The sequence below is a fragment of the Cebus imitator genome, unplaced genomic scaffold, assembly GCF_001604975.1.
Source record: "Cebus imitator isolate Cc_AM_T3 unplaced genomic scaffold, Cebus_imitator-1.0 Scaffold223, whole genome shotgun sequence".
Classification (NCBI taxonomy): Eukaryota; Metazoa; Chordata; class Mammalia; order Primates; family Cebidae; genus Cebus; species Cebus imitator.
Genome location: NW_016107538.1, coordinates 2,500,356 through 2,507,000, shown reverse-complemented (window position 1 = coordinate 2,507,000; position 6,645 = coordinate 2,500,356). Strand labels below are relative to the sequence as shown.

The 6,645-nt window shown below is 49.2% G+C and overlaps 1 long non-coding RNA gene across 3 annotated transcripts in view; it reads right to left on the bottom strand.

Moving 5' to 3' along the window:
* Window positions 1-3,478, bottom strand: part of LOC108281307 — an 11,346-nt gene extending 7,868 nt beyond the window's left edge. Inside the window, exons 1-2 of one of the 3 annotated variants that reach the window (XR_005195196.1) lie at window positions 2,688-3,478; window positions 2,008-2,066 (exon numbers count right to left, since the gene is read on the bottom strand). This is a non-coding gene — a long non-coding RNA (uncharacterized LOC108281307). Of the gene's footprint in view, window positions 1-2,007; window positions 2,358-2,687 lie in introns of those variants that run through there. The other 2 variants (XR_001815937.2, XR_005195195.1) reach the window with 2 other exon arrangements.
* Window positions 3,479-6,645: the final 3,167 nt, after the last annotated feature.

Sequence of the window (6,645 nt, the reverse complement as noted above, 5' to 3'; positions counted from 1 at the left end):
GGTGGCTCACGCCTGTAATCCCAGCACTTTGGGAGGCCGAGGCAGGTAGATCACGAGGTCAAGAGATCGAGACCATCCTGGTCAACATAGTGAAACCCCGTCTCTACTAAAAATACAAAACATTAGCTGGACATGGTGGTGCGTGCCTGTAATCCCAGCTACTCAGGAGGCTGAGGCAGGAGAATTGCCTGAACCCAGGAGGCGGAGGTTGCGGTGAGCCGAGATCGCCCCATTGCACTCCAGCCTGGGCAACAAGAGCGAAACTCCGTCTCAAATAAAAAAAAAGAAGAGCATAAGGAGCAAAAACGGGGGAAATACACGAAATGGGGAAGGACGTTGAGAGAGCTGGAACAGAGAAGGGAAGGGAAAGTAGGGGGGAAGCAGTGCAGCTGGGATTTTAGGGGGGAAAGGAGGAGAGAGAGAGAAGGCATTGAGCAGCTGCCCTGTCTTAGGGCCTTTGGAGCAGGAGGAGAGAAGGGAAGTGGAAGAAGCGGAGACCTCATTCATCATAAGAAACTGAAGCAGAGCACGCACTTTGCCTCCTCCCCCAGGAAACCTCTAGTGAGGAGTGACATTGCTCTTAAGGGTTGGGCTCCAGTTTGTATCTCTAGGGACGGATTAGCTGAGATGACACTTACGGCTGAAGCAAGAAGGCCCAAATTTAGTTGGATCTGAAATTTTGTTTTGCAAGTTTGGAAATCCAGTCAGCTGAGAACTCCCTGGGACTCCACCTCGTCTGGGAAGATCAGGAGACAGCCCCACCCTGTCTTTGCTGAGCAGTGGAGGGCAGTCAGGTGGGCCATTGGGATGGGTCCTAATCCTGTGCGATCCTTCTTGCTTCAGATGAAAGTCTCATCTCAGCTAATCTATCCTCAGAGACAAAAACCAGAGTCCCAGCCCTCAAGAGCAACGTGGCCCTTCACTGAAGGTTTTCTGCGGCCCCGACCCAGGGGCTACACCAGCTCATCGTGGACCCCAGCGGCAGTATTTCCACTTTGCTGGCATCCTGGGTGCCGGTCCAGGGTATACCCATCTGGATTAGTTTCCTAAGGCTGCTATAAGAGAGACACAAGCTGGCTGGCTTTAACAACAGGGATTGGCTGTGTCACAGTTCTGGAGGCTGAAAGTCAAGATCAAGATGCTGGCAGAGCAGGTCCTTTCTAAGGACTGTGGGAAGGAGCTGCTCCAGGCCCCTGTCCGGGCATGTGGATCCGTCTTCATCTCCCCATGGCCTTCTCCCTGTATGTCTGTCTCTGTGTCCAAATTTCCCCTTTGTTTGAAAGCAGTCACAGCTGATTAAGGCTCACCCCAATGACCTCACTTTAACTTGATCACATTTACAGAGCCCCTATCTCCAAATGAGGTCGCCTACAGAGGTACTGGGGGTTCAGACTTCCACGTGCCAATCTGGGGCGGAGGAGACACAATTCAACCACCATGCTCACCGGCAGCCCATGGCCAGCACCCGCTCTCGGTGCCTGCACTCCCTACCCACTTTGGCGGTCACTCCAGGAGCTCCTTCCTTTTCCTTCACACGTGCTCACTTTGCAGCTGTCCAGGCCATCCTGCCCTCATCTGAAGAATGTGCAGAAATTCCCCAGAACTCAGGCTTGGTGACGTCACCCACCCCTGTTTTCAGCCAACGCAGTTTTATCCTAGACATCTGTTTCTCTGATAAATTCGGTAGGGACTGAGGAGGGAGGAGAGTCTCACGGGTGGGTTCAAACCCCTTCTTTGAGGCTGATGTTGCTTTAAAGATGCTTCCCTTGAGGGCCTCAAGTGGGAGGGGTGCTGTGTATGGGCCTGCAGACAGCTTCCTGCTCCTGCCCCATCCTGCCCTTGGACAGAGCTGGGCTGTGGTCTCATTTCTTAGGGGACTCCTCCGACCCTCATGGGGACATGTCTGCTCTCCTTAAAGCCTGGGTTCTCTGCTGCAGATGCCGGGGAAAGGGACTGTAGCTGGAGAGACTGAGGATTGAAAGGTACATCCAGGCCATGCAGAGTCACTTAGCTAAAGGCCGGGGTGGAGGTGGACAGCTGGGCAAAGGGGCACAGAGAGGCTCGGCCTGAGTTAAAGTTGAGGGGAGGGACTGCATTATCATGGGAAGGACAGGCAGCTTTGATCTGGATGAAGGAGCTCCCACGCCTCCTAGTCATCTAGGTACAGCAAAAGGTTTGCATTAAAACCCAAATCACTGCAGTAAAATACTGAGGGGAATGTGGTTCAGGAGAACAGCAATTTACATTTGAAAAACATTTTAAATCATGTCTTAAAGGATTCATAATTGTAGGGATTCTTAAAGCTAGTGGTTTGCATTCAGAGGCCTCAGGGGCCTCAGATTTCCCACAAAGGCTCCTGTGGCCTCCTACAAGGAAAAAGGAGAAAGAGGTGGAGCCGACACCAGAACCGCCGGGCTCTTTCCTTTCCAGCTCGCCCTGGCTTGGAGCAGAGGCCTCGTCTACCACCTGTTTGGTACAATAGGTTCCCACATCTGATTTTATTTGGTAAAAGATCTCCATGATTACAAAAAGTAAATGCATGCATGCATACAGGCATATATACATCAATGCCACTGGTTTAGCTAATGAGTTTTCCATGCACATAATTTTATATTTTTATAAGATTCTATGCATGGAAAAGTCATTTATATAGATACTCCACTATACAGTACCGATGCTCAACTTACCTATGATTTCAAGGTCGTAACTGCTGCGTGAAGTTGGACCTGTGTGTCTATAGTTCATTCCTACTGAGAAAGATCATCTTCAACACAATAAGAAACACACTTTAACCTAAGAGGGGTGTCATCTCCAGAGAGGGTGTTCCAGCCGTTGAAAACAAGAACTGTTCTGAAGCAAATCCACCTCTGGCTTAGATACTCTGGCAGGGTGTGTACCAAATTAGCATTTGAAAATGAAGCCGAGTAAGAGAACCTGCTCCTTTCTGAAGGAGGCCATGAGGGTGGAAATGTTCCACGAATCTGGCTGTCTCCGTGGGAAACCACCTCCTAAAGAAGGAAGATCTGAGCTTGCAGGGCTGCGCATCTCCCCGAAAGCTTCATGTTCCTGCTTCAGGGCTGTGCTTCCCAAGGAAGCTGATTGTGGGGCCATTTTCCTGGCGTTCCTATCTTGGGGAATTTAAGTTCTTCTATTTTGACATGCGGGGCAGTAAGCAGAGTGGCCGGAAGGAGAGTCTTCGGTGGCTGCCTGGCCCCTGGCCTGGTTTGATTCTGTTCCCCAGTCATTAGTGGAGCACTTCTATATTCAAAGCACAGTGGTAAGAGCTGGGAGTACAAAAGTGAGAAAAACAAAAGTCCTTTGCCCTTGAGGGGCTTTGGTGTAGTTGCAGGAGAGAGTCTCACGAACAGGTGCCTGAATGTCACGTGCAAAGTGCTGTCCTAAAAGTGCACTCTAGCGCCAAGGGGCACCAAGGTGAGGTAGTGTCCATTGCAGAAGCCAGGGGCAGCCTCTGGAGCAAATTCACCTCCACTTCTCACAGGACTCCATGGATCCTTGGTCTATAAATACCTCCAGCCATCACAAATGCACTTTCGCAGAAGGATTGAATTTCAGTATTAGAAGCAACCTTCATAGCCGTGAAGCCCTTCACGGATCTGATGCTGGAGGCCCCTCTAGGACACACCCACCAAAGGGCTTTTTTGAGTTGCTTTTAGGACAGGATACTCACTACCATATGGGGAAGTGCTTGGACTACCTGGGTGCCCATTGAGAGGCCTCTGGTTTTTAGAGCCTGCTGCCAGCTTTGGGGAGTGTGAAGGCTGAGGAATAATGCTCTCTGTGTGTCTGGCTCAGTCAGCATGCCCAGGGCTCCAGGCACGGGGATTCCAGGGCCTCAGGTTGCATCTAAAATGGTGTAGCCGAGCGGTCAGCTGCTGGTGGTCACTCTGAACACACGCTGCTCCTCAGGGCACGGCATGTGCCTCCCAAGGCAGCCAGCCCATTCCAAAGGGTCAGGGCAAAGCACACAGTGCCCTCAATAGTCTGTTCCCTTATTTGGCCTTGGGGCCTATGGTAACCTAAGCCTAGACGGGGGCCCTGGGCACTGCATCCCTCAGCTCAGCTCAGCCTCTAAGTGCCTTGTGCTTTATCTCCATGTGCTGCTTACCTTGTTTGGAGAGTTCTAATCTCATCACACCCTTCTGTTTCTCTCATGCCTACACGTCCCCTTTTATTCCAGGTGCATCAGAAGTTACAGTGCCCATGAGCACAGGGGCTGTGTCTCTAGTGAGCTTCTCCCAGTAAAGGCATATCATCCATGTCACTTCTACCTTCAACCCCAACATTCTCTGACTTTGTCTTTCAACTCCCTTGTCCTGATCTCTTGTTTTCTCAACCTCTGACACCCTTTCAGTCCAGACCTTGTTACCAAGTTCTCTATTACATGCTGCTTTGTGCTATTTCCCATTGGTTTCCTCTCTGCCATCCTCCTCCCAGAAAGCCCCTAATAAAGAAGAATTTTGTTTCATCCACCTCTGATATTCTTTGAAGCACATGTAGGTTACAATGAATGTTTATTGAATGAAGAAATGAAAATGCAATTTGGGCCCTGCTCCCCAAATCTGATCATATACAGGGAAACAATAACGAATAATCACAAAGAAGCAGGAGGAGTAGGTATAGAATACGGAGGCAGCCCAGAAGTCAGATGCAGTAAGTACAGGCCCTCAGGAGGCATCCGATTGCCGGACAAGCAAGACACGCACGAGATCCATTTCTTCCATCTCTGCTTGTGATCCATCCCACACAAACAACAAGCCACTTTGCGTTCCTTGCAACACACATCTTGGCTTGGTGCAAAAATAAGAAAAAATCTTATCATGAAGATCATGATGATTCCTTCTGCTCAATGCTTTATAGTCTTCAGAGCATTCTGTGAACAAATCACTTGTATATGCCAATGATGGATGAGATGTCTTCTGCAGCTCTTTCCAGATCAAATCCCTTAATTTGTGGAAAGAGTAGAGATCCCAAGTGACTTTCTTGAGTCCCCGCAAGCAGGTCAACATGGGACTGGAACCAGGATCCAAGGAGCTCCACGTTATCCCACACTAAATCCCCTCTGTCCAGCTGCCTCTCCCTCCCCAGCCTCTCCTGGAGTTGGAATGAACTTCTACTTCCACAGTACACCTCAAATGGTCGTATTATTGGACAGCATCTTTGCTTTCAGAAAAAATGCTATGGCAGGCACAATGACACCCAACTTACCTAGTGATGGCAAATTATATGTGGCTTTCCAAGCTGTACCTGGGGGTCCTCAGGGTCATTTCCCCCTAATTATATGCCTCCTCTAAGCCTTTCACAGTTGAAGTCCATTGAAGTAAAACTCTTCCCCCATTGGAATTTTTTTTTTTTTTTTGAGACAGAGTCTCTCTCTTTTGCCCAGGCTGGAGTGCAGTGACATGACTTTGGCTCACTGTAACCTCTGCCTCCTGGATTCAAGTGATTCTTGTGCCTCAACCTCCCGAGTAGCTAGGACTGCAGATGCATGTCACCATGCCCAGCTAATTTTTGTATTTTTAGTAGAGACAGAGTTTCACCATGTAGGCCAGGCTGGTCTTGAACTCCTGACCTGATCCACCTGCCTTGGCCTCCTAAAGTGCTGGGATTACAGGCATAAGCCACTGCACCCAGTCTCTGATTGGATTTTCTTAGTAATGTGGTGACACAAGAGTGCAAAAAACAGACAAAAAAACACATTAAAGAATCACCATTGAAGAAATTTGGGAAGGGTCTCCTCTTTTAGTCATTGATTTTAATAGGAACCAATTCCAAGATTATTCCTAGGTCAGTAGGAGTATAATGTAAGTAGCCCTGGTGGTAAAGTGGTCTCTTCGGAAAAAAGGAAAGAAACTTGGAACCAGTTCCTGTGGTGTAAATATTCCCACCACGGCCAATTTTAAGCTAACAATGCAATGTCGCTGTACACAGAGCTGGGAAGAGGCTTACCTAGTTAAGTGCCTGCCACAGCCAGCACCTTTACTGAGATTTCACTATGAGATAGGCACCCTTTCAGGCTCATTGAATCCTAGCACTTCACTATGATTTATCTATAAAAATAGGGAAAATGAAAATAGGTGCTTACAGCTTTTGCGATGATTGAGTGAAGTCATACACACTAAGTGGTTGACAGCAGTGTCTGGCACATGGTGAGCATTCAATAAACAAACACAACCAGCATTGCCATTACTACCGCATGCATTGAATCTTCTCATCAGCCAGCGGAAGCAGATGCACACCCCACAACCAACAGGACCCCTCCTTGGTGAGCATGTGTGTGGCTAGACCTTGGAACATTGTGCATGGTCTTCTGGCCTCCCAGGGAGGGCAATGTCACACATTCATCTTTTGACCCTGCCCCCCCCCCAATTTCCCAGTCCTCCCTGAGGACGACAAAGTGGAGTGCTCTGGGAAGACAGAAGCAACAAAGGGGATCTTTTGTCACAGAGCAGAGCATTTAGCTAAAAAGAGAGGCACAGACTAAGAGGACAAGGCAAGAGTGACCTCAAATGGCCAGAGCTGGAGCCCTGGGGCAGCAACACAGGAGGCAGGTGCAGGTCCATTAGGCCATCCTACAGGCCAGGCCTCCTACAAGGGTATCTGCCCCACCTGCTCCACCCCTGCAGC